At 40.9% G+C, this 27,864-nt stretch overlaps 1 protein-coding gene and 1 long non-coding RNA gene across 6 annotated transcripts in view; both read left to right on the top strand.

Moving 5' to 3' along the window:
• The window catches only part of LOC111243789 (adenylate cyclase 1-like), a 99,212-nt gene that overhangs the window by 15,267 nt on the left and 56,081 nt on the right, over positions 1 to 27,864 (top strand). For 4 of the 5 annotated variants that reach the window (XM_086976540.1, XM_022789916.2, XM_022789907.2 and 1 more), the window contains one exon: positions 22,856 to 22,882. The exons of the other annotated variant lie outside the window; for it this stretch is intronic. The gene's annotated coding sequence lies outside the window, so the exon portion shown is untranslated. The remainder of the gene's footprint in view (positions 1 to 22,855; positions 22,883 to 27,864) is intronic. 5 annotated transcript variants of the gene reach the window in all.
• On the top strand, positions 57 to 2,063 carry LOC147758706 (uncharacterized). The gene is made up of 2 exons (XR_015318509.1): positions 57 to 940; positions 1,484 to 2,063. It is a non-coding gene; the product is annotated as an uncharacterized LOC147758706 (long non-coding RNA).

The raw sequence follows: 27,864 nt of genomic DNA, 5'->3' as shown, positions 1-27,864 counted from the left end.
TATATATACAATTGTTCATCGGCTGATAGCATGTATTGCTTCCACTTTCGCTTTCACGATAGAAGAGGCAGTGGTCAGCTGACAGCTCTCTTGAAGAAAATTGCTTGATTCAGTCCTCTATTAGGGGTCCAAATGGAACTATCTAATCATGCTATGCAAACGTATAACACACATACCGGTATGTACACCATATCAGTTTGGTAATGATAAATCACGGTGTAAATTTACTCAATTATGACCTTTTATATATATTTTTATATCTGTCACTATCTCTCATGACCTATGATTTTTACTCATAACTTCGAGTGGAAAAACTTAATTTTTCAACGTTATTATTTCTGTTCTGGGACGCTAGCGTTAAGCTCATCGAGTCAAGAAGCGATCTGCACTCAGTAGCGCAAAGTAACTAAAAGATCAATATTGTCGCTCACCATTTGGATCACAACGACGAATTAGCGTTCACTAGCGTTGAAGAGCGGTCGGTCCTAGCTGAAAAATAAATTCAGCGACACGTTTCTGTCCTACAGACAAAACGTTGATTATTCAATTTTTCTGCGCTCGCGATGCGCTCTTCGTTTCTCCTCTATAGACGCCTTTGACATTTGTATGCAAATCTTTTTCCTGCTTTCGCTATTGCTGACGTCGCCTTCGTTATCGTTATGCCCCGTGTTCAACTCTCGTAGAGAATATCGTGATTGCGTTTTTGTTTGCTCTAGTCCTCTGTACCGGCACTTACAACGAACGGAGTGAAGTCGACGGCAATGACGGTAACAGGCAACAGATTTAACCGATAGCGTATATGCCAAAAGCGCCGGTACTAGTAGTCACGAATAATGTTCTTACTTGACTCTCATCTAAGGACGAAGCGGAATCTAAAACGTGCCACTTTCTCGTCAAATTAAGGATTACTTGTTTTAACGAACATATACAGCATAACTCGGTGAGTTAGTGGACAATTCAAAGTAGGCTCGAGTCAGGATTTGTTTTATTTTTCAATAAATTCAATTGCAAATGCGTTTTTAAAGTATCCGGGTAGGTTTTTTTTTATTTTTAGCTCCAGACTTATTGCATAGGTAACTAGCTGGAACACATAACATATTTGAATATCCACAGCGTGACATCCTCTGGCAAAAAATCCTTGGCAAAAAACGAAATATCCCTATAAACTCACGAAATCGTCATCTCGTACAATACTGTAACGCTCCATTGTCACGGATAATTTAATTTGCTGCATGAAGTATCATTGACTTGTAGGATGCTCGTAAAATCACTGGCTTTTACACATGTAGCAAAAATCAGTTACAAATGTTCAGCTGCGCACAGCAACCTATCTCATTCCGTGACACAATGTAAATCTTGAATTTACTATCATAGTCGGTAAGTTAACGTATGTTGATATGCTTCTGCTAGTACGGACCCCATGAATAATAAATGATGACCACCTTGTCAGAGATTTCAATTTTTTTTTTTCGCTCTTTCGTAGGCAACTGATATGTGCAAATCCGGTAGACCTGGCGAAATTACGAAGGCGATCTCTGTCTTCATCATGCACAGAACACTGTGTCTCATTATCCGCTATTGACAACGCTAAGAGATACGTTTTCCACAAAGAAAAGTGCCATTACGGCTGCAGCATCGATTATTTTGTCGGCACGCTAGAGATGTCATCACAGATTTTGGATAGTTAAAAATCGGCTGTCTCCACCGTGCAATACACGTGTGTGGAAACAAATCAACAGCCCATCTGGTCATGCTTGTTTTCGTCGATACGGACCTTATCTTCTGCTGGCCTAATCATCCAATATATATATATATATATATATCTCGTTATTTAATACTGCGAATACTAGTTGCGCATTTTTCTTCAAGGATTAAGCTGTATGAGCTACGCGTATTTTCAATGATGATTCAGTCGGTGTCCAACTAGCCATCAGCCACCTGTAGCGTACTAGAATGGATGCAGGATTTTGCTACTTATGTAAATTATGAATTCGACTCTGTCCGTGACGTATTACTACCCTGTCTGCACACACGTCGAACAACAAAGATGGGCTGCGAAATAAGCGAACAAGACATATTTATTACGAAGCCCAAACGGTGCAGTCTAACCTTATTTTTACTCACTTGCCCACAACGCCGTAAACAGTATTAACCCCATTTCCGACTACTAGAACTGAGGGTGTGAACAAGACTCACGTACGGATCATGCAACAATCATTATGTCCTAGTGAAGACAGTACGCGGAAGTGGCTCAGAAGGAGTTGATCGGTGTCGTCAGAGCTATCAGGTCAACGTTGTCCAATCTTACCTATGTAGCATAATAGGTGCATGACGAGGGTCACGGCTCTTCTGGTTTGATCATAACGTTTTTTACCGTTTTTCTCGGCTTATAGCAGCATTGTGCCACCTGCTAAACTATCTCTTAAATTTATGCTGTGTGGCGAGGAACTTTTTGTGCTCAAAGTAAACAACACATTAGTAATAATAATAAAATGACCGAGCTGCAACGGTCTTTTTTCTAAGATCTAAATCATTCATACCCCAACCAAAAACAATAACGTCTCTGACAGAGCTACATTAGAAAAACAGTTCTAGAAGATTATATGACCCCAACTTAGAAGTCATACTTCACACAGACTCAACAAGGTTTTGCCCGTTCTGGCCTTAAGGGTCAGTTAGACGTTTAATAAGGTTCACAAATCAATGCTTGACGCTTTCAAGGTGCTTAAGTGATACTCTTCTAGAAAGTATTACTGTCGGCATTGAAAACGGAGGCATGCTCGATTTCGTTGGCTGCAATGACCGATAAGCTTCGGAGGCGCATGCAATCGCGTCATCATCATCATGTTTACGCGATCATGTTTATGAGATCGTTGTGAACGTAAACAAACGCCATTATGTTTTCTAGTTGAACGTTGCCCGTGCTGGTCCAGTGTTCGACTGACTGTAGTTCTCGCAGCTGCTCATCACGGTTTTGTTATTCCCGCATGTGCACAAAATGAGTACACTGTCCCGTGCTAGACTCTTCCATGCCAGGAATATTGTAATGCTTTTTCTTTCTCTCGATGTAAATAAATGCCGACAGCTCACCGTAGCTGAGCCACTGTTAGTTCCGTGCCGTCTCCTCACTATAGCGACAACAGCGGCCGCGTAGTCTTCTACTTTAGTCAGGTCTCTTTTAAGCAACGCGCGCCTGGCAATATTTCGTTTCTAATTGTAGAAGCCTATTGAGGATGGATTAACATTCAAGCAATGCGGTCGCATGGCAACGCTTCATTCGTTAGATGAATGGACGCGTACGTGCTTGGTCGAACGCTGGACACCGAACGAGATGTAAATGATAGAAGCATCTGTCCCATAATGAGCTATATCTCATAGGTTGACCCGTTTCTAGTATAGTTGCAGCTAGAGATTAGAGTTGATTGCAGATTGTCGCCCGTGACGCTCCTTTGAATTGCTAAACTGGGTTTTAAACCACTCCCTAACCGATTCCTTGCTAACTGAGATGTCCTATTACTTGCATATTGCCAGAGTAGGACCAGCTGTGTTCAGCGCAACGATGAACCGACGTTTGTCGGATGCAAGTACACGGGCCACTGTACCGCAAGAAATGTCCAATATTGAGCTACGATGGACTGTTCCGAGGGTGTAACGGCGCTCGAGAGCGGCTGTAAAAGTATGAACCACAAACAGAGACGCGTTCGCCGCTGATGAATATCGGCGTTCGTGCTTCTAAGAGCCGCAATAGAAGACGTAGGTTTTCTATAAGGTAACGTCGAGTTCGCAACTGGTTAGTAAGAAAACGAAGGCCTCAGTCTTCATCCCTAATGAAAGATAATAGAAGTGACAATCGGAGTTTGAAACATAAAATCTCAGAATAGACTGCCTCTTTTTAAGGAAGAGTTTGTGTTTCTCACAGAGTTGCCGAGTTCTGGATATGTTTTTTTCCAGATTTTCAACTGATCTACCACATGATTTTGTTGCGCGTGTTACGAATATATGGCCATATAACATTACAAACATACATAATAAAGATTAGATGCATAAACGGGCCAAGCTGGAGGCATCGACTCTTAGGCACGTGGGCTTTCTACTACGGGTACCCGGCAAGTAAATTAGATTCGTTGTAGCATTGGTTCGCTTGTCTTGGCCAGCGTTGCCGCCTGTTTGCACCGAAGTGTCAGAAAAGAAAAAGGGATAGTTGTCGTCGATCCACGGCGGTAATGTACTGTCCTAATGTAACCTTGTGTTCTGCAGTTGCTACCAGTTAACCAGCTTCGTCAAAGACTGTCACCAATCCGCCATTTGGCCCCATTTCGAGGGTTTTCTCAACGGACTTCCTACTATTCCGCGCATGCTACGGTCACTATTATCCATTGCAGTCCTGTTGCGTTTACGCTGCTTGCGCATGTACATGCAAATAGAGTGAAAATATACAGAACTTTGGTACATGAGTAATAGAATAGGTATTCGGTAGTTGATCTCTATAGCACTGCTGTAGACGCTTAATGAAGCCTGCGCGTTTTGCCAGCTCTCTATTATAATGAAAATGTGCGCGGGGAAGTTGTAGGAGACGTACATTTACACTGTTGTGTGTGCTACGTTCTCGTTCTCTTTTTCATCCTATAAAGAGTAATTTCGTAATAACTCAACACTTTGGACTTGCTGGAGGGCTGTATCAACGCGTTATTAAATGTTGAATCTTTAAGCACATCTTGAAACAAATAGATTGAGTCGCTGCTGATACTGGTCAATCTAACAATAATGTTGTTATTGAAACAATAACAGCAACAGCAACAACAACAACAACAACAACAACAACAATAGCAAAGAGGCTGTTTTTGATCTTCGCAATTGCATTTATAAGATGAATTCTCTGAACACATGGACGAACTTCTATTGCAGTCAGTAACCAGAGTGAGCTGAAATGCCATGCAGCAAGGAAGGTTATCGTTTATATTTACTGTTTTGCTTGCCATTCATCACCGTGGTATTTCTGTAAATTTTACCCTTGATACCGAGCTAAACGCTTGGTTTGTTAACGCAGAACTGTATTAGTAATTGAACCAAACTCACTGTTCCAAAGTAGTTCCAGGGAGCCTCGGTGACTTTCGATTACAAGCGGTATACACTGCCTGTATACACATCGCGTTGAATAACACGTTAAGAATCATTACCGTATTTGCCACCTTTCGCTAGCCTTTTTTTTTTTTTTCAGTTTTATTCCTTTTTTACCTTTCGTCTGTTTCGCGTTGTTTCGGGCTTTTACAACGTGAATTGTGAAGCCCATGAGGGAAGTTGCCGCCTTTGCGCCGACTGTTCGTGCAGCAATTTAGCACCACCTAGGGCAAAGAAAAACAACGTATTCTATGGAGAATGATTAACCCGAGCGACTATCTCTCTTTGAATTTGTAGGGCAGGAATGCAGGGCAGGCTAAAAATTGAAATGCAGTGATCGGAACAGAAGACGACTTACAAAACTTCGTAGGGGTCATATTTACAATAGTACTATAGGCCTCTGAGACGGAAGAGGGGATTAAGGAGTAGTCAAGGCTTCGGAAACGCCATGATGGACCACAGTCGTGGTAAAATATTTTTCATTACTAATAGGCTAAGCGGCAAAAGGTCAACTGCAGACATAAAAGTAACCCAACTAAGGCTCTTAATTTACGGCGTCGACAGTCAAGAAGAAGAAATGGTAACTTGAAGGCAGGAAAAGCCGATATATATATATATACAGCCCATTTGGAAGTAAAATATAATTGTCGATTGACTTCGATAGGACCCTGCGTAAAGTGATTATGTATCATTAGTTGTGTAGAAACTATGTAAATAGTTGAACGTATCGGATCTAGTTAGACATTTACTCTTTCTTGCCATAACCTTCTTGTCATTCGATCACCATTTGTAAACGCTACTATCGAAATAAAAATCAATTCTACAAGCATTCCGAGATGGCTTTCGGTAGAACAATCTCGTAGGTAGAATTAGAAGAGTAATATAATGGCGTCCTTAGTTTAAAAGCAAACGTCTGTTTAGCAGAACGTTACGATCGTAAACATAATACTACTCAAAAGCCAAGAGTTTCCATATATATAAAGAACGAGGCATCAAAATTTAGATGTACTTTTGTAGGCTGTTTGTTGTAGCGGGTATGCGTTCATCCGCTGTTTTTGATAACGGCAAAAATACAGTTCTTTTTAAAACGAAACAATAAACTGACTACGAACTGACGAAGAACCATACGTCCTTTTGGAATTTGAGCTAAGATCTTTTTCGTGCCTTGTTATTTTATCGTCTTATTGCACCAACGTTAGAAATTTAATTTTCGCTTGTCACATTTTACGCGGCTTTTGAAAAAATCGAGCTAGGTTTTAGGCAACAGGCCGAAAGGTGCTTAATTTAAAGGGCTTGAAAAATGGTTCGAAAGGACCTTTTTGATGCACGCAGATTTTTGATGGGGAAATTAATTAAGGAGAATATCAATGGGTCGTCCAAGCAAGCTTAACGAGTTGACGTTTTGAACCCTTTAAGCTTTTGTCGTTTCCAGGCTAGAAACCTAACCCACTGTTAACCCAAAATTTAATTTCGCTGAAATTTTGTATGTAGACTTTTGTTCCTACGGACAGACAACCAACGGTTGATGTTAAATGTTAGTTACAGGTTAGAAAAAGCATCGTTTGTAATATAACAGATTAGTAATTTAGGTGCTAAATTAAAGCACTTGTAGCGCATGCAAGATATTTTGTTGAAGTGTCTGTTTGTATCATCTAAATATAGTCGGGAAATAACTCATACAGAAGAGCCTGAGTTTACATGCCCCATCCGTGTACCCGCATTATTTATGACAGATACATTATTGTAATGTATGTATACTATAGCACACTGGACGAATTTTCAGGGGAAATTCTAAAACAAAGTGTAAAAAACAGCTGGTGGCAGTTCCGCGAACCTGACGTCGCTGAAGGTTTTCCATATTGGACCTATACAGTACCGAAACTCTATACAAGGCGGAGGTTTCGATCAATCCAAATTCATTCCGCGCACCACATAACAGATTCTGCTTATTATTCCGAAATAGCATTTCAACTATATAAAAACTATATAATGAGGTTCAAGGCCAACAGAAAACAAACGAAGGATTACAATAGTTTACGTTGGCCTTAGTAGACTTTGAGTCTGTTTTGCGTAGAACATTGTTACATCGTCTTGCAATTCCAGACGTTTACCGTTTCCTGGTCTGAACACCATAGCACAAAATACACCAGCATCTTGAAGCGTGTCCGGCTACAAACTGGATTCGTAGGTTAGATCAATATAACATTAGGCTGTTACGAGCAAATCCGACGAACTTTAAAACCGAACAACTTTTGAACTAGTTCGGCCAAAATCACGATTTTTCAAACATGTTAGAGGTGCCCTTCCCTATTTTTTACGCACTTATCCCAACACTAGCAGATTTTGGATAGCCACATTTGCGACCCCATATATGATCTCTTGTTCTTTTCAAGGTAAATCGATAATAGAAGATACTTGTCCATCAGTTGCTCTTTGAAAGCATGGCAAGCCCCATAATTGGAAGGAGAATCAGCAAGCTGAAATCAACGTTGAATATTCCTTTGCTTAATCCAGGAAGTAATTGAGGCATAGCGGTAAGGTCTAGCGTTGTCGTAACTTGTCGTGTCATGCCAACAATCTTTGAATCTCTTGAGGAACTTCAGAAAGCAGGTTGCACACATTGTGTCCGAGAATATCACAGGTGCAGATGCGTCTAGTATCCATCGCAAGTACTACCGTCACCTTTCGTCTAAACCCGCTCAACACGGCTACCAAATTTGATTTCCCTTCTCCTATATGCTGTTCTTTCGCCTGATCGACCGTTTGCAGGCGGGTTGTTTATTAACTGAAATTTCGCAAACTGCACGTGAAAAACACCGTACGCATTTCCAACTGGCGTTCAGTCAATTCACAGAAAACGAATATTTCACTCAGTTTCCGCACTTTCAATATTTTTGGTAATAATTCTGGAACACTTTACATGTAGGATACCAGTTTTGACCGACAGAGCTATTCGAATCCAAGCTCTACTTTCACGAAAAGCCTCCCTGATTACGATAAAGCGTTCTTGTCTTTCGAGCCCTGATATCTGCCCACATGCTCGCTGATCTCCAGTACTTCAATCTCCATTCTTGGCCCTCGCTTAAAGTCTGCTTGCCTAATGTCTTCATCAATCTTCGACGAATTTCCGCAACGCTGTAACCTTCGTGGGACAAAGCCTTTGATTACTGAGCGTAGATTTTCGAGATTAAACGATTTGTTACCTTCTCAACCCTTTTCTCTTAGGGTAAGCTTAGCAAGTTCTCAGTCATAAATTTTTAGAAAACTAAAGTATCTACCAGCGGAGTTTTGTCTGCTGACGGCTCGTAATTTAAAAGTTTAATTTCAAGGTACGTCTGATTCGCTTGTAATAGCCGAACATAATAGTATCTGTGTCCACCATGACGGTTACTCAGTCGTTGAATGGTTTGTGAAACGCCTTGTTTAGATAGATACCTGTTCCTTTCTTACACTACAAGTTCTAAATACAAGTTCGTCTGTCGGTGTTTTTGCAACCGATGTTAGTAGAACGAGCCATGTTTGAATAACACATATTGAATGCTGTACGCACATAATGCGTAGGCATACATGTATGGCATGTGTAAACATACCTTTAGGAAGTTAGACGACATTTCTATTCTACTTTGCATGAAGCAATTTGCGAAATAAATATAATAATAAATAAGTACATAAAGAAATGATAAAAAGAAGAAAAGTCGAACTCTCGTTTTTATCAATAACTTAATGGTTAAGCGGGACATGTAAGCTTATTAGTTCATACCGTCATTCTCTACGAACGTAACTGAAACAACCGTAACAGGTACTCTTTAAAAAAAAAATAAGGAAAATCCTTGTTAAAATTAAGCCTAGGCAATTGACACACAAATTCAACAAACAACCTGCTTGGTGCGTCCTGGTATGGGGGAATAATAAGCAAAGGGAAGTTGATTTGCAGTATTTTGGCAATCTGTGTAAGATGTCTATACGCAAGAAAAGAATGGGCCTATTTTCTACACAAGTTGGAAAGTTGTACTTGAATGACTTTTGCAGTTGAACGCTGTTTCGTCACTTGAAGCGTCGTTGCGCTAGTTTACTACACCGTCCTCTGTCCTCGTTGTTGTTACCGTTGATTTTGGGATCTAGCTTCTATTGTTGAAACGCCAAAGAGCGACCGAAAAGCAGCTTCATGATGTAGATGATGTTTCTAGCATTTTGTTTGCTGCGTACGTCCTGCTACCCATCTTGACACGTGCTTTCCTTTCTAGTTCGTTGTCCTTTTTCCGCCGTGTTTCTTCACCCGCGCCGACTGTCGTTACCTATTCGAGTCAGATCAAACAAGTCAGTAAGTAGAAAGAAGTAAATTTAAGAGGAATAGACACAAGGAGACAGCAGTGAAATTATCCCAAATAATAGGCCAACCAGTCGACCGACCAAGACCTGACTCTTGATGGCGGATGGGGGGGGGGGGGGGACTAACGCTTTTATTGACCAAATACCTAGTAAATGTCTCGAAAGCGTGTGAGGAATTCTTCATTGTGTGTATGTATCATAGTATTGCAGGAGCGGGCTAGTGCTGCTTATCACTCTTTATTTTAAGGACCCAATTTAAGCGGCCGACTACAACTGCGGTAGCCGACGCAAAGTTACTATGTCGCTGCTTGGAGTTTTATCCTTCTGAAGTAGTTCGCCTCTTTGCTACTGTATGTGTCATTAATTACACGATCGGGTTAAATTCCGTTCTGCCCCGTCGAACTACGGCCGTCGCTACCGTTGCGCCGTCATCCCTTGTTAACGATGTTCGCTTTGTTGAAAGTTAAACTGGACTTGGATGATAGAGTGATACATAGCAGATAAAAAGGGATACGTACACATGTTGGCAAAGAGGTGGTAAGTGGTCGGATCTTTCGGGTGGTTGCAATACACCATTTCGATCTCATCTGAGTGTAAAGTTTTCTTGTTGAAATGTGTCCACCAGTCAAACCTGCTTAGCTCTCTGTCTGACTTTTTCGGGAAGCTGGTCCTGAGCCACAGTAACAGCAAACAATGCTTCCAAACCGTATGAGCTCCTTTAGCTGCTTAAGAAATTTAGCGTGTACCACGCAAACGGTAGCAAGTTCACTTACCTATACATTGACCCTCCCAGTTGCACAGGACTTTCTTCAACGGAACAGTGAATTTGTCTCCCCAAATCTGTCGGCACCCATTCGATCGACGTATTCCGACAGAGGTCCTTTGGTGCAAAACTCTTAAATCAGGAAACAGCGTCGAGCGATTGCATTTTTTGTGGTATGAAAATTAGATCATTTAACATGTTAAGCTGGTGATGGGTCAGGCAAGAAACAATTATGTTATCTATGTCACTGTTGCTTTTGAAACGTATATCACTGTAGAAAGCGCTTGTTCCCTATTTTCTGTGTTGTTGAAACCATATCCAACTACTACTATATGTAAACAACGACATCACGTCACGCGCTCGCCCTTTGGACGACACGTAAAATTATGTTCTACACTTACTGAACCTACAATTCGAAGCCAATTGCATAGCGCAGAGCGTCGTCATGAATAGAGACCGCATTGTGAACCATGCCCTAATTACTCTGTTGGTCTTGTCTTATCGACCGACTTCTTGGCTATTTGCGCAAAGTTTACTTAATTTATAAAGGATATCATTGCTTTCGTCATCGCGTTATCAGCCAAATGTCAATTACCCCACAAAGAAATCCGGGCGGAGCTATTCTGCTAAAACAGCGTCGTCACTCGGGGTACATTGTGGTAGCATACGTTGAAGGAGCATCGTAACCGCAGTTAGCGTCTTACACCGCTCTAGTCTTCGCTCTTTGTCAGATGCTAAGCACTACAAAAATCACCGATAGTCTGATCATTCAATACGATGATAGTAAACGCTGGCTGTTTCTGTAGACATTGACAGTAGTCCCCTGTATGCTTGCTCTAGACAACAATCCCTTGACCCTTGAACAACCCTTGACGAGATTAAGCCACTCGACTTTACTCTGAAGGGTAAATGCCTTAAAAAAAACTTGAAATACGCCCTGCACCATAGGCTGTGTGAGCAAGACAAATAGCGGACGCCTATAGAAAATCATATCATTGCCCTTTTCTCCTGGTGGTTGGTTTGTTCGTGTGGCCTAGGTAAATGTCTCGTGACGCTGTTCTTTTGTCCTACTGCTTGTTTTTATTACTACTGAACCTTTTTTTGTAAGTGGCATGTTGTAACACCGACCTTTGCCGGATGTCCACATATAAAAGTAATAATAACAAACTTTTTTCTCTTGCGTCAGTGATCAATAGGTGCAAGAACAGCCAAGACTAAAGAGGCGTTCCACGAGCCCAATATTGTATATACGAGGAATTATATAGAAATTAATAAAAACGAACAGGGCAACACAGATGTAACCATAGTAGCACACCCCTTTTGCGGTTGTTGTATAATCGTAGTTATATAGTGAATTAGTGAACGTTGATGGTTATTTTGGTTGAATCATTACACATTTCGATATGTTTCTTAAGCGTGTACATACGGCAATGATAGGTACAAACTCGGTTTTATATCACTACGATTCTCAATTGCGGATCGAGTGTGACTATGATGGTTATAACGGCTGTTCTCACGTTCCCGCCACACACTGCAGTGGCTCATGCTTAACGACTGGCGATCTTCTGTCTAACACTTGACTATTCTATGTCCGCTTTCATTTTATATTGGTAAAAAGCAACAATAGTGCCTCTAGAAGACCTTGATTCGGTCACGTACCATTTTTCATACATCATAAATATATACAGTTACAAAGCTATTATCTGCAGTATGCTAAGTCAATAGCATTACTTTATTCCAACAACCTTTATCACAATCAACGTTCTTTTTAGAGCTTCTGCAAATCCAGAAGTGTTCAAAAGTCCTGCAGGCATCATCTGATATCACATTTGCTATAAATAAGCAAGGCTTAAAATTTTTCTACCGCGGCTAGAATTTCCGTTCCAGCTAAAGAGTCGAGTTCAAAGAGAGCTGGTGTTAATATACGGGAGGTTGTGTAGACCTTCAGTAAACGTCAGAAAGCCGTAAGACAAAGATGATGCTGAATGCATTAAAATGACCTGCATAGGCTTGACAAAACTGTTTTAACGTTATGATTTTTTATACTATTATATTATAGAATTTTATTTATATTAGAGTTTATTATATGAATTTCTTAATTTAACATGGATTGAGTCTGCTACACTGTTAGGGTTGAACTGTAATGAAAAAGAAAGACTACTACCAAGAGAAATCGCGAGTTAGGATGAACATATAACCAATGAGTAACGTTTATCAGATGGCACGCTGCGTAACGTTGCAGTGTGGGAAAATTCGGTAGCTTCCCCAAAAACGTTTGGTTAATGCCTTAATGTCCGTACATTACAGTTAACCCACAGGACTATCCGGTGTAGATGATTGGCGAATAGGCGCTATGGGACTTATAGTCTGGGCTCCTAGTGATCTTCCAGAAGACAACCGCTGCCACTGAAATATATCTGCAGTATAAAAAACATGCTGTTTTTATTCAGTTTACGCAATGCTCAAGTGTATACACAGCGCTCTCTGTAGTTATTTTTTGCACTACGCCGCCCACGTCACTAGCTTCAACTTAAGGATCTCTGCACACGTGCACTTGCCGACTTAAACTAAAACACCGTCTGCTTGCTGTGAGTTACTCCTAGCTAATTTAATCACAAACAAACTAAACTACTTAGATCTTATATATATATATATATATATATATATTCACAGGGTACAGAACCTTAATCTGTACGTTTTCTCATGCCTTTTCGCCAAAACTGTATTTAATTAAAATAGATATTGTAACGCTTTTTTTTGGTTTTACAGAAATATAATTTTTTGCGATCATGCCTATTCAATATAACTAGCACTTGCCGTGACTAGGGTTTCGATTGCGGGTCCTGGACCCCTCATAGGCTTATCGTTCCTTTCATAGTTCAGCGAAAAGCTACTTGATAGCTCGGGTGAGTGAGTAGACACTGCCGTGGGAAAATTGGATGGACTCTTGCTCACAAATGTTACATACGTAGTTATAATCCAGCAATCTCAACTCTGAAGTGTTCGGTCACCATGTTCTAGAATCAGTCTAAAATGTGCTTGTGTTTTCAAGCAGCCAGTTCTGTGCTAAACTGCGTATACGAGCCAATGTGTCATCCTGCTGAAGGATGTACCGTCTCCTTTCAAACATCCTAATTATTTATGCGTGTAGAAAATGCAGCTAAACGTTTCTGGTGATGTGTTCGCTTTTCCGGAAAAATTATGTTGGGAGACGACGTCTTCATTGGAAACTAATCTCAGGACATGAACCTTGGCCGAAGGGTTGTGAGCGGGCGAACGGTTCATTTTTGCATCAGTACGAAAAATAATAATTTTTTAGAGAACCTTTCAAGCCCGCTTGCTATTTCATTCTTGAGAGGACTGAGTAGCAGAAACGCCAGTCAACTATCTTGATTCTATTGTTCTCAGAGAACATCTTTCTTACTTTTGTGCCATATGAAATGCACCTACGGTCGTTGGCGACGTGGTACACTCACTTACATTTAGTTTTTTAACTCACGCCCTAACTGAAACAAAGATATCATAAGAAACGTTCTTTTAGTCTGCACCACGGGATGGAGTTCCCGTTATAGGATGTTAGAGTTGGCTTCCGATTGTTCTGCAGCCGGATGATTATTTGCGATGCGGTATATTGAAGATCTGAGGTGACCAAAAAGGTTCTACTACGTACAGGTTAGAGAATAGCTGATCTTCGCTCAAATCCCGAAACCAGTACACTGTTATGCGTCTATTGCTATGTTGCGGAAACAACTGGCTTTGGCCTTGTACCAGGAGTACACGGAGCGATCGTATACTAAAATTATTCGAGACACAAGAAGCGCAAAAATCCCTTTTTCTTATCACATCTGAAAGGAAAGTTCCCATATCAAAACATCTAGACCATATAGCAGATAGGTCATGGTGTGGCGTTCTCGCAGCTGTAGTTTAATTTGAGGGCAGCCGTAGAGTCCTAGAGGGCTTACATCCGGTGGTGAGCTGAGATGCCTCGAGATAGAACCGCCCAGTCGATCTCAAGTTGTGAGGTCTGCCCCATCGCTTACAGGAGCCTTCAAAGATGGTCGTCATGAAGGCCTTTGAAGTGTCATTGGTGCTAGTTCAAACGCGGAGCGAGCAAAACCCAAACACTTGACTAAGCGACAAACTGCTTGGGTTTGTGAATGGAAGGCGAATCTTGCGCTGCAAGCTAAATGAAAGAAGGATAAAGTGCACTTACCATATATCGACTGGAGATGGAAGGGCGCCGTGGAGTTTCAAACCGTGGATGGCTTAAATAATTCACTTAAATAATAACTAACTAAGTAACGCATAGTGACGCACGGACTCACAATCACACACATACAAAGATAAATGATCTCAACTATTACTGTTTTTCCAATATGCAAGAACACTACCACTGTCCTGTTACTATGCGGTGTTTACATACACATACATACAAATCTAGCACAGCAGATAAGAGGGAATACTGTCTCAGTCGAAAAGGTTTCATCGCTCTCAGTACGACGGGTTAGGATCGGTGCCAACAGTTGATATAATAAGCAGGTAAACTGAACTATTTACGGTGTTTCTCCGTTTTAATTCCTCCCCTAAAGACGACATGGCGCTGGGCTGTAATGAGTATGGTGGATCACAACCAAAACCCAAATAAATTATCCAGCATTAACAACGAACTCTGCTTCATATTCGAATGGGAAACGACGGCTTTGACAGGGTCGACGATAGATTTTTATTTCTCTTCTTGCGCTAGGCGAAAATCGAGACGGGTCGCTTCTTTATCCATAGATGCTGCATGTAAAAGTAAACGTAGAGAGGGACAAGCAAACAGGGACATGTTTTGGGAGTCAAAAGAAACACAGACCTTGTTGAACCGGAAAAATGTCGTCGACAGGACGCGAATAAGTTATAGGCACAAGGCAGTGGACTGAAGCAGTTCGGCATTCGTTTAAAAAATTGATCAAAAAAGAAACGTAAGAGGAGAAAATCAAGCGGGAAAAATATTAAAAACCTTTGGCTGAAAAAACGAAACGGGAAACTTTGGCTGATATTCGGTGATTATCAAACACTTTGTGTTGTGCGATATACGATGCAAGGTGTACCTCTTATAGCTGTCCATAAAAAAAAATGCTAGCTGTACATTTGATTTGGTAAAGGTCTAGCTTTTGTTTGTGCTGGATAAAGATGAAGCATACACGTATAATGATGTGTGCAGCCATAACTGTTGAAGACAGCAGTTGGAATTTACCAGACACAATAACATATTCGATGGTGGCTGATCGCTTGAAGCCGATAAATAACTGATTGTATGTGTCTTCTGCTAAATAGAATCTTATAGGCCAACATCAATGACGCGTTACACGTATTAGCAAAACATTTACGCAATGATTAAAATGGTCGTTGAGGGTGCGACTTTTGTTCTTTTCTACCATTATCATTAGAATATAGGCATGTCGGTTATTTTCACGATCTGGGGCTGCTTTTGAGTTAAACTGTGTGAAATATCGTTGGAAACGTCTATATGTAAATATTTATTCTGTAGGCTTAATTTACGCTCGGTAATTCGAACGGTATCTTTGTTCTTCAGTGCACTGGGTATCTTAGCATACACGTTTAGTACCAGTCGTAGTCGAGCACAGCTATCATCGTTGGATTATACGAAGGGATGGGTATATATCTGGTACAGTGGAATAGATAACGTCTAGACAGAGGACGCTCATGTCGACAATCTAGAGCTAAGTCTTGTTTACGGTATCTGTTATAGTTGGATCGTCGATTCACGCCGCTTATAAACTTCTCAAACGTGGCTTTCTTCCGTTACAGACCATTTGGTCCCAGGAAGTATCATTTGCTATAGCAAACCATCCGTATAGAAAACATCACACGTTGTATATTTAAACCCTATTTTCACTGCCTCTTGCCCTTATAGAGGCCTATCAAAAAAAATATCTCTTTTCGAGTTGTTAATATATTTTGTTTTACCTATGTATAGGTAAATGTTAATTGTTGAAATTGTTAAATGTAAATTGTTAAGTATTTGTTGAACTGATCCCAAAGAACTTAATCATGCAGTTATAAGCCATCTACCACAACACAGCTTTTAGCAAAACGAAGTACAGAATTTTTTTTCCCCGCTAAAATAATAGGCGGCCACGCGAGCGCAAGTAACTATCAGAAATGTTTTTATAAATTAAAAAAAACTAGAGTTGGATAAAAAGATGACGCTGGGTTTGTTTTGTTTTTCACCTAATCCAGACGGGTTAATTTTATTATGAACTGAAACTATCAATATCAATTATAACTGACAAGCGTTTCGTCTCTCAGAAGACTCGGGAGTTGATCTAAGGAAATCACAATTGACAGAGTAAGCTCTAGAGAATCTTCGCAGGTATGATGCATTAATGTTTTGGAAATACGGTCTCGACATATCTGGCCGAAGTAAGGCGATAGAAATGTTTTGAGATTCGCTTATATGTTTGCTGAGTTGGGCAATGAAGACGGTATGACAAATGCGATGAAGGAGCGTTGGGTAAAACGACCGTCACTATAGCCAACACAATACGCAACACAAACTGTACACCGAATTATTTAAAGTGTTCAACAATTCTTCAGGATCAATGAGCAAATATATATTACTATCTAACTGTCGGAGGGTGTAGACTTCTCGTCAACTCTAACAGCAGGAATTACATTACTCGTAGCATCTCACAGTCAACTTGATTCCATTGTCGCTACGAAGAGAAATAGGTCGTTATACAAATTAATTAGTTTACTTCGTACAATGTCGTTGGGCGCGGCAAGATGATAACCGTTTTTAGCGTTAGACCTTCGAATCCGATAGTACTACTACAGAGATCTCAACAGACGATTGCTATCTGTTCGAATGGCGAATGGGGTTAGGTACAAAATGTCAATATAAAAACCTCCCCGGAAGTTGTCTGTTATGCGCTGTCAACGAGCCCCAAGCTGCTTATGGTCGTTTCGTTTCGTGCTGGGAGCTAGCAGTCAGGCCTAATGTTTAGCCACGGTGCCGGACATAAAACCCAAAACATTTAATTGATTTGGATGTTGCAATCAAATACTTCTTCAGACGTCAATTGTCTCTTTTTAGCCGTCAGTCTGCATCTGTTTGTGTGTGTACGCCTTCTTCCTTGATGGCCTTTTCTCGCATTTCTATGAAAGCATCTCATCTCCTGATTGTTTGTGTCAGCAGGCCCACTAAACTTCAAGGCCTTTTCATCACTCAAAATTTAGCTTCTCAAACTCGTTATTCTGTAAAGTCTCGGTAGTCCGCTGCTTAACGTGGAATGTGACGGACCTTTTCTTTAGCGACTCTGCCTCAGTCACCATTTCTTTCTCTCTCTCTTGTGTTTTGTGGGTACACGTGGCATCACGATCACTACAACAGGGAGGAATAAGGGGTCCAACAAGGAAGAAACAATGCGATATTGTTTTGACTTTGCTTAGAATTCCATGCACATCGGCTAATGTAGAAAGGATGTAAAGCCAACTAAACATGATGCTTCTTAAGGTCCGCTTGGTAGTGACACAGCGTTGATGCATGGTTGGATTATGGTGATGATGCGTGTTTGGTGCTGCTTTGAGATTTCCTACGAAAATCTCTTTTTCTCCACTGAACGTCAGCAGTTAAACTAGAACTGGGACAACGACAGAGTTCGTGCGCTTCGAAAATCTAAGATGTTTCGGCAAAAAGATGGCGGCGGTTGTGGAGGCACCGGTTCAGTGGGTGGCGTTACGCGCAACAAATGCGCGTTAGTCATAAGTCGAAAGGAATGCAGAGGATAATGTCCGCTACTTTTCTATGGTTTTTGTACATCCCCTCAGTGATATCTGTATGGCGCACATAGACGTGCGTATGTCATAGCCATAAGATAAAATTTAGTCTTTAATGGTGCTCGTTGAGTAACGGCTTTAGTCAAGACAAAGGTGGACCAAGTTGGAAATAGACATTGAAACATTAGGTACGCTTACGGACAACAAATATACTATACGGTAGAGTAATTGTTTTCGTACATAGAAAACAGCGTCTTGATGGACTGGAATGGCTATTATTCATGATAAAACTCTGCGTAGTGTTCTAGTACTTAAGAATTAAAAAGTTCCATTAGTTCTTCTTAATTGTTATGGCAGCTTGATAAAGGATCAATTATTCCCTGATAAAATTGAATGTGAAGCAAAACATGAACTGTATAATCGGCGGCACCAAAGTCCACAGACAGAGACCAGCTCTGCCTTAGCTGTGCCTTGGGTAGAGTCTACATCAAATAACAATTTGGCAAACAACTTTCAATAAGAGGTCATCATTAGAAACCTGCATCTTTATACTAGCTGCATATGTACTTATAAATACGTGCCAATAGCGTTAAAAAGCATCGTTCTGAATAGCCAGCTATAAAGACAACTGAAGGTGAACAGCTGTCAAAGCCTGGATCCCTTTTTTACCAGTCTGACTTCATCGCACAGGTTCATTCGATGTCACGCACGTCACTTCAATCGAAATACCGAATTGCATTTCATAGCTCAGTACAGGATTAATAAGAAGACTAATGCGACAATCACGAGCTCACGAATCTATCCCATTGCCCTACTAAGCATGGCAACTGATGTCATCATCCACTGTGAATACAATGACCAATAAGAGCTTTTACGTAGTAAAGGCACTGTTTAACAATGGCCTTACAGTAACCTTCATATTTTCAAGGGCAAACATTCGCACCGCAGCGATGACACACAACGGATAACGATTGCCTTGTGACATGTGTTTTGTGCGCGTTTATCGTTGTGATGTTGACGATACACATCGATGAGGCGCCTACGTTGGTACGGGTGTGATCTCCTCGACGTCGACGACCGTTTCGAATTCAGTTAAGGACACACCGATTCGGTAAAGGTCGACAGGTGCCAACTAAAGTTGACTTATCAATGTCCGTGTTGTCGTCGTTGATGGTACCTTTGTTAGCATCAGACAGCACTAAGACTCCTTTCAAGGAATGTTCGGATACCGCGTACGCCTATCTTTCTAGCAGCAGCAGAGCTATGAAGCCATTATAGCTTATGCCGTCTGGCACTTGAAGATGAGCGTTTTCTCTGTATATACGTACGTCTATTCTTATGTCAGTTGCTACTGTTCAAGCTGTCAATAATGCATGCGCATCACCAGCGGCGTGGCTTCAGTGAAGCGCCTATTGAGAGAGGACGAATAGTAGGCCCGGCCTAGCGTGAGAGGCTCTTTACTTCAAACTATTCTTCGATCTTCCAATCGTTTCTATTGTGATCAACAGTTAACGCGCACTTATGACCTGTTATTCGATGTGCGATCACCCTTTGTTTTCATAGAAGCACGCGTCTGTATTGTACAATACACCCTGGACGGTTACTCGTGCCTTCTCGCTGTGACATCGCAGAAGTTGACGATGAATATTACCACGCATTTGTGTGCACTAAATTCTTATACGCTACTTTGTAAAAACTGTAGTATAGTATATAACTGAAAGAGCGCTTATTTTATTATTAAAATTTACTGCTGCCTTCAGTAATGTGACCACTGCGACTGAGAGCGGCCCGCTAATGGCATAACGTATCGGTGGTGATACGTTACGTATCTACCGTAAGGTAGGCGTCTTGTGGTGGTACGTCTTGTGTGTGGCAGAAAAGACGAAGTACGAAAATTTGAAACAGTGTTAAAGAAACAACTCACGTAGTACGAAGAAGACGTCGAACTATTGTATGAACTGAATCTTCGTATAACTTTGATTTGATCCTTTTCGTCTGATCTTGCACGTGCGATCACGAGCGGCAGAATCGTGCCGTGGTCTTGCATTAAATCCTCGCAGACTCCTAATCGTAAAACCAGTTTTTTACCTTTTTAACTTTTAGCTACGAATACAAGAATATAGAGCGTTCTCAGCCTCTTAAAAGTCAGAGAAGCTACGCGAGTGTTCCCGAGAGTTCGCATTAAATTATGGATATATATTAGAATATAATGTTCCTCACGAAGATGACGAACGATGGTACTTTCCTTGGACAAGAGCGAAGCGAATCTTCGTTACTACAACTATTACTACGTTTCGTATCGCACTGAGCTATTGGCCTATCCAGGACACGTGTAGATAGTTATCCGTCGATGCCGAAAATCGGTTAAGTCTCTTACTTTTGCCTATTGGATTATATCAGTTTGTGTTTCCCATGCGTTACTTTAAAAGGTAATTGTTTACCTTATTTATAGAACTATCAGCGGAGTTGCTTGACGGCCAGGTTTTACATTGATAGATTCTAAGCAGGGTTGTGATGTCGTCCCTTTATGAGCAGACTTTGTAAATCATCCGAAAGTGCAGGTTTGGAAAATAAGATTGGAAAATATAGGAGTGTACTGTCAATCTTATCATCTTTGAAGACAACTTTTCTGATATCAACCGGATATCTGATAGAGCATCGCACAGATCCGCAAAATGATTTAAAATTATAGCATGTTTTTTCTCTATACGGTCAGTGGACAGGAACAGTAAAGGCGTAAAGAGGTAACTTGTTAATCTGAGAACTTACTTTTTGCCGAAAGCAAGCATTCATGTAAACACTAGATAAAATGTACCTTATTATCGCTGCTATTGGCTCCTAACGCCTAACACTAAAGTGATAACGACAACGATAGTGACATTGTTGCACCGTTGATCTATTGCCATTTCAGTCTCATGGAGATATTTAAGTCCCGTCATATATATATCATTGTCTATCGTTTTAGGACAGATGTATTGTTGAGGAACAGATTACAGTTTCCTATCTCATTCTTGACGTCAACGATATCTTTTATTCAGTACATATTATATAATAAGTTAAAGCGATCAGGAAGTTCCCTAAGTGTATATTATGAAATTTTCTAGAAGTACTAGTATGAATAATATGTTCGAGCCAACAGTCGATAGCCGATAAGTTATATTAGAAAACGAGTGGAGCGGCCCGAATGCGTCACTGAAGCACTCATTACATATATGAACGTGAGATATATATATATATATATGCAAAACTTATGTTGAAGAGCTTTAACTAAGGTCCAATACGTATTTATTACGATGCTGTTATTTTGTAGATACCTGTCTTCCGGTTGTTTGATAGCGACGAATGGCAGTCGCCGACCGATTGACTATTAGCTTTATTGTCATACCGCATCTGAGAATGAGCCGCCGACGGTTCGTTACACGTCAATGACTAGTATAATCGCTCATAAATATGACGAAACGCGACTCATTTTAGCCATGATTCCGTCCATCCAGTGCTATTTCTGCTGTCGAATACTATATGATGCATCTGCGATTTTGATCCAGGAGAAAGTAGGTACTGTTGCGTGATGACTGGTCCCTTTTTTTTTTTTTTTTTTTTTTTTTTTTTGTTAATGTACAGATATAGTCGGCAGTCGTTTACGCTTTATTGGTTCCCTCGATTCGGTGGCTGGTTGCCTCTGATTGCGCAGAATCACTGCGCCTAGCTAGAGCTGTTTCCGCGGACAGTGAAATTACCTGTTGAGAGTCGTATAGTCCTACTAAGGCTTAGGTCTGGTCCTGGTTCATGATATTGCCGGAGTTAGTTACAGCAGTCAGTATAGTGTTATTGTATTCCATGTCAGAGGATACTGGCCAGCCATGTGATGACGATGGCTTGTACGATTCGACCGTTGGCAGCGATTTCGCCTAGTGAATGGGTAGTGCTTCAAGCGAAGCGGCTCAGTGAACCACCGCAAACGAGCAGAGTCCAACTACAATCCCTGTCCTACGCCACGCATCCATCTGCAGAACTCCACAAAGTTGTGGGCAGCGTGTCCTCTTGTAATTGTTGTTCGTTATTTCTCAGTGTCTGGCAGAGAAAACCAGAGTTCCTACACAACGCCATTCTGTTCGCCCCAATTTAGCTTCGTTGCGTTCTGTCTTCCGTCATAAAATTGCTTCATGTGGCTGTATTTACGTTTAGTTACGGCTGTTACGCGGGAATCATATTCATGGTGCGATCCCGCTAAGTAGGCACGCACCTGAAAATGCTGTGACGTCGTTTCAGTTTATTCGGTCGCTTGAAGTAGTTATCCAGTGTAGACTTGGGTTAGACAGGTCAGACCACAAGGATGTGATAGTCCCTTGGGAGTGTCTCACGCACCGCACTTAACACTTTAGTTTAATGTTCTAGTATTCCGCCTCAATGGCGATACGTGCAAACAGAACAGCACCGCATCGTTAAAGGTAGAAACGCCCCCGATTTTGACCAGCTTGAAGTCGGGTAACAACAGTGGCTGGACTGACTAAAGCGTAGGCGTATCAGGTTGATGACAAAAGGTGTCGGCTTGAGATAGATAATGGAAAAACTATATTTGGCCATACGCAAAATGCGCGACTTCGTTACGAGGTATATATTAGTATGGTAAAAGAGGACTTGCATCAAAGGCAATTGGTAATATTTGATGTAGCTTTGAAGTCTGCTGTGAGAAATTCATAAAGCTGTTCATAGGCCGCGTCAAGGTATCTCAGCGGCGTTTTTAGGTTACTACGAGAAATCTACATGTAGGTCTTCGGTAATATATGTGGCGAGACATATTCGACAAAACTTCTTCTCGAATGTTCAAGTAAAGCTAACCGTGTTTTTGTCTGTCTTCAGGGCTGGTGATGACATCGTTCCCTTTTGGTAAGTCTTATTCTTGCAGTAATACTAACAACGTCGTTATAGAGAATAACAGATAAGAACATGGCCTTTCTCGTAGTATATTGATCTGTAAACGTGGCCATAGTTTTGCTCTTATTTTGCATGATTAACTTTAATCCTATGGCGCGTTGTAGCCTCTTTTCCCCCTTATCCTGGTTCGAATAGCATTTTTTTCAGAAATCCTGTATTCATTCCGATTACACCGATAGTTAATTTGACGGGGCAACTAAAGAAGGTTATTTGTCTGTACACGGTCGTATATATAGAAGATCCGATTGTTATGCCGCATGTCTAGAATCGTTTTTAAGGGAATTATGATGACGGTGTTTTCACAGCGCATGTAAGGAGTTCCATGAATTAAACAGTATTGTCTGCAAAACATCACGTTTTGGACAACTACGGCCATGAATCATGATCAACCATGCATAGTCACAGTAATTGCACACGTTTCAACACGGTTGGGTTGCTTTGGAGAACAATGTTCGATTTTATTTAAAATATTACTTTCTATTGCTCAAAAAAAATGTCATGAATATCAATTTTTGGCAAAATTTGATCTTTTTCTCAGCTAATTCGCTATAATAAAGCATCATCTTTTGTTGTGCAAGAGCATTGGTTTTTTCACAAATAAACATTTTTTTCCACCTTGGTTGACCAAGTGACTTTGTCACATAGAATCATTGGTGGACCATGCAGCTCCGCTTCCGGTCTATATAAACCCACCCTATGAGCTGTACGGGAAAATGGTGTGACTTTCTTGAATTAAAAGGAGGTAGAGAAGTAAAGAATCCTGGTACGCCTCTGCAGCCCGAAGATACAGAACTTCTTGGTTTGGTGGGATTTTTTCATTCGTGCTCACCGCTGTTTTCTACGGCTGCATTGAGTAAACTTTAGTTCATAGCGCCCTCGTCTTGCACATTCTAGCCAGATCTACATGTACTATCGGAATTTCAATAATAAAAGTATAAGTATTCACGTGTACGATACGAGGTAATGTTTTTTTTCACACAACTTTCATTGACATACAGTGTTGACTTTTATCATTCGGTCCATGTGAGCGTCGGCTGATATGAATTACTGTTCTCTAACTTGTCGACACACATGCTGGCATATAAACATTAAATGGTCAGAGAGCAATAATGATTAATTGACGGCTAGCTGTGCCTTAAAAAGACTCCAAATCAACTATAGATGCTTATCTAAGACGTACTCGTTCGACATCATTGATATTAAATCATTTTGGAATTGTTTATTTTTCATTATGTCAATTATGTATCCTTCTAAACGGGTAGTAAAAACAGTGGTATTAAAACCAACATCATGTGGCTTTAACTGCGGCTTTTTCCGCGTATATATACTGGGAAATAGCAAATTCACTTGCAGAGTTGCGTAAATTGCCAGTGATGGAATACTCAGCAGTAGTTTATGTGTTACTCTGTACTGTTTGAATATTGCTAACGTCTCTCGAGTTCATTCCATAGCATGTAGCATCTTATTATGTGGCTGGGTCAAGTTCTCCGGATCATCTCCAACAATTAGAAAGTTCAGATCGTTGATTTTTTAGTTACTTTGTGTTATGTAGAAAACATCTCTTCTTGATCGTGTCTGTTTTTTTCTCCATCATAAGGTTAAACACTGAACAGCAGACGATCGCAAGGCAGAAACGCTTCCGTTATGAAGGCGCTGCCTTCTATTCCAATGCAATCTATTGTACCTCACCGTTTAGTTTCTTGTGCAACATCAAATACTCTACTGCATATAGAAATGAAAGAATATTAATGATCCCTTTTGGCTGTTATCTTTTTCAAAATGACCTTCACGGCGAATTCAAAAAGTTCTAAAGCAGTGGCTTCCTTGGAACGGTACGGTAGCACCAGGAGGGTAAATGAAAGCTTTTGTCAATTTGTGTTATATACGTTTGCCTTTCTTTAATTTTCATTTAACGTGTGCGGTACGTTGAACGTCGAAGCGTCATGAAGGCGGGCGGAACTCAGCGGCGTTAACCGATACACAATTCAATACAACTATCGTGCCAGCAGTCCAATATAGACAAAGAGCGAAACATCTTCGTAGATGTTTGCCCATATATATATATATATATATATATATATATATATATATATATATATATATACATATCTATATAATATGTCTGTGAATAGTGTAAGAACGTCGGTCCTAGAACAGAGCTGGTCGGCCAGATCGCGTTCGTGGGCATTTTTGGCACTTCTGAAATAAAGTGTTAACAAATAATTTCCCAATCGCGGAAAATGGATTCCCTTGATTCAGTAGGTTCACTTTCTAGGTAGATACAGCAAACGGGCTGGGTTGCAGCTCTCCCTTTGAAACTTTGGAGCCAATAGAAGGCGAATGCTCTTCTAGCCTGGTAAGTTTTACGGAAGAAAGCAAAGCTTCTGTAATGGACCCACTGGCTGACATCGCAGCTTTATGTGCTTTTTTCTATGCGACTTTGGCCAGAATCTGTTCTATAGGCGTTTCTAGCTATCGAATATACAAAGGGCGATAACGTAAATAGCGGTTCAAACTCCTTGAACTCCAAAAACTGTAAACGTACCCTAAAGCTCCTACTAGCGTCATCTAACGTGTATTGCTCACGTTGTAGAGGCGTACTAGTATCTGGGACCCGGTCCAAATTGCTTAAAATATAAGTATTTCATATGCTTGCATTTCTGTTAAAAAAACTAATTGCCCTTTTGGGATTCTATATATTCAATACATTCTTTCATAATTGCCACAGCATAATCCGTTATAACAAGGAAGTCCTTTGTTACAAGTTTACACTTGCAAGAAATTTCCTCTAGTCGAGATTTTCTGCTAAATTGTAATCGCTAGTATTTACTGGGCTTGGATGAGCCATTCGGCAATCCGTAAGTAGGATGTCAGAAGAAGAAGAATGAAGATCATAACATTTTCTAATGAGGCCGTACTCGTCTGCTATGAAGCTAAATATTGTACCATCCGTTCTTCAAATACCTGGTGGGTTTTCCATAGTTAGCAGATCTGTGGTGATTTCTTTCGCTTTGATTGTGTTAATAGTCTTAGGTAGAAGCTATTTGGTAGCAGGATTGCAGCTGAGATCACAGATTGTGATTAACTTTGTGATCGAGTCTTTCGCCATTAGAGTTGCTAACCCCTCCAGTATAGTCTTTTCTGTCTGACAATAGTTTTTGGCAAGGCTGGTGCTTTTACGATTGGATTTTTAGGGACTCTGCACATACAATTTAGAAAATTAACTCCTACTCGACCGGTTGCAGAGTATTTGGACTAGGATCACGTTTTGCAACCCTGCTCTGTTAGGCAAAAGATTGCTAGATTTGGATTCATCATCGTGGCACATTGATTTTTTTAACATTACTAATTAGACGTGGTATCTGATGCTCTCTCTATGTTTTGAGCCTAACGTCCAGAATGGCCGTTACCCACAGCATCACATGAGTGGTCCCCAGTACGAAACGAAGTGTGTCTACGTCCGGGCTCGAACCCAGACCACAATGTGTTCCTGAAATTTGCGTGCAAATACGTTCCCGCTCTGCTACTATGGAAGCAATACCAGATGTCCTGCAGTGAAGCTTTATATCATTTATATGTTAAATACTCGAACAATCACTGAAATCTTTAAAAAACAGAAGTCGATCCAAAGTGCCTTATGCATTTCCATATCTCGTTTCTCTATAGCTTTAGTCTATAGTTTATTTCGAAATTGCAAACCTTTGAGTAATTTAACTTCGAAGGTGATAAATTTAAGTCTCGTATTGCCAGACTTGCTCCTATTTATGTTCTATTAAGCAATCAATATCATACTCATTTCATCTTTTAACGATATAACAAAACCTCAGCCAGGCCTGTTTATTATATTCTTCACCTATCGTATGCATTACGTGAAAGATTTCTATGATGTACGACGTCCTACACAGCATCCTATATTCGCAATCTAGGTCCAAATTTAGGGTAATTACACGAAATGCGAAATTCATTATGCATACATTTGGGTTCCAGATTGACCCAGAAGAAAACACTGGCCACTATAACGTGTCTTAGCCAAGATTACCCGTGACCACACGCATCATATCTGGTCTTATCCACGCCTATTTTATTTGAAAGACCTGCAATGTATTGAATATGGATGTGTACAAAACGTTGAGACTGAACGTACTAGGTTAGGTTATCAGCTGGCGTACGACTTAATTGTATTGGCTTGGTGAGATCCAGGCAGCGGTAAGGTTTTGTTGAGATGCGCCCCCATCGTCTCCACCACAGTGCAACCGAGGGCCAAATCGGTGTCTGTCTCTTTCTGCAGTTTCTTTACCGGCTATGTAATTTAGACAGGCAGGCATCTTTCCAGCTTCCACAATGTGTCTTTCTTCATTCATATAGTATTCATATGGTTTGCCGCGCGTCCCGATTTAGGCTGTTCGGTAGGGGTACGTTAAAGCCGCGAAAGCGAGGGGCATTAGCGCTCGCCTCCAACTTCTGAGATACGGGGAAGTGGCAGTAACAGCGGCATTAGGAAAAGAAACGGAAAGAAGATTTGGCGTTTATGGGGTCGCTACCGTCGGACTATTTGCCTAGTATATTTAATAACGCCGCTGCAGAGAAGATGTGGTACATATTTCCGCCTGCTGTCGCCGCAAGGTCGAACGTGAGTACGGCGTATATTAAGCAACTCTACGATGCGGGCTGCGATGTATGTTCACTTGCACAGTGCAAAGACCTATGGGCTTGTATGTCTTTCAAAGGCATTTGAAGAACCGGTTGTGGCAACAACCGTAATAGAAAGTAACTAGCGTATTGCCTTCTGAAAACGAGAAAATCACAGACTAAGACACGGTGACACGTCGCAGACAGAGCTTAGGACGTGGGTAAGTTTCAGCACTGTCGCACGGTTTGAAATCACTGGTACACTACCAGCTGCTGGAGAAAACGCATCGGCAAACAAATTACGT

This window comes from Varroa destructor, unplaced genomic scaffold (genome assembly GCF_002443255.2).
Source record: "Varroa destructor unplaced genomic scaffold, Vdes_3.0 BEIS01000001.1, whole genome shotgun sequence".
Taxonomy (NCBI): domain Eukaryota; kingdom Metazoa; phylum Arthropoda; class Arachnida; order Mesostigmata; family Varroidae; genus Varroa; species Varroa destructor.
The sequence above is the reverse complement of the archived record's forward strand: the minus strand, read 5'-3'. Positions and strand labels throughout refer to the sequence as shown.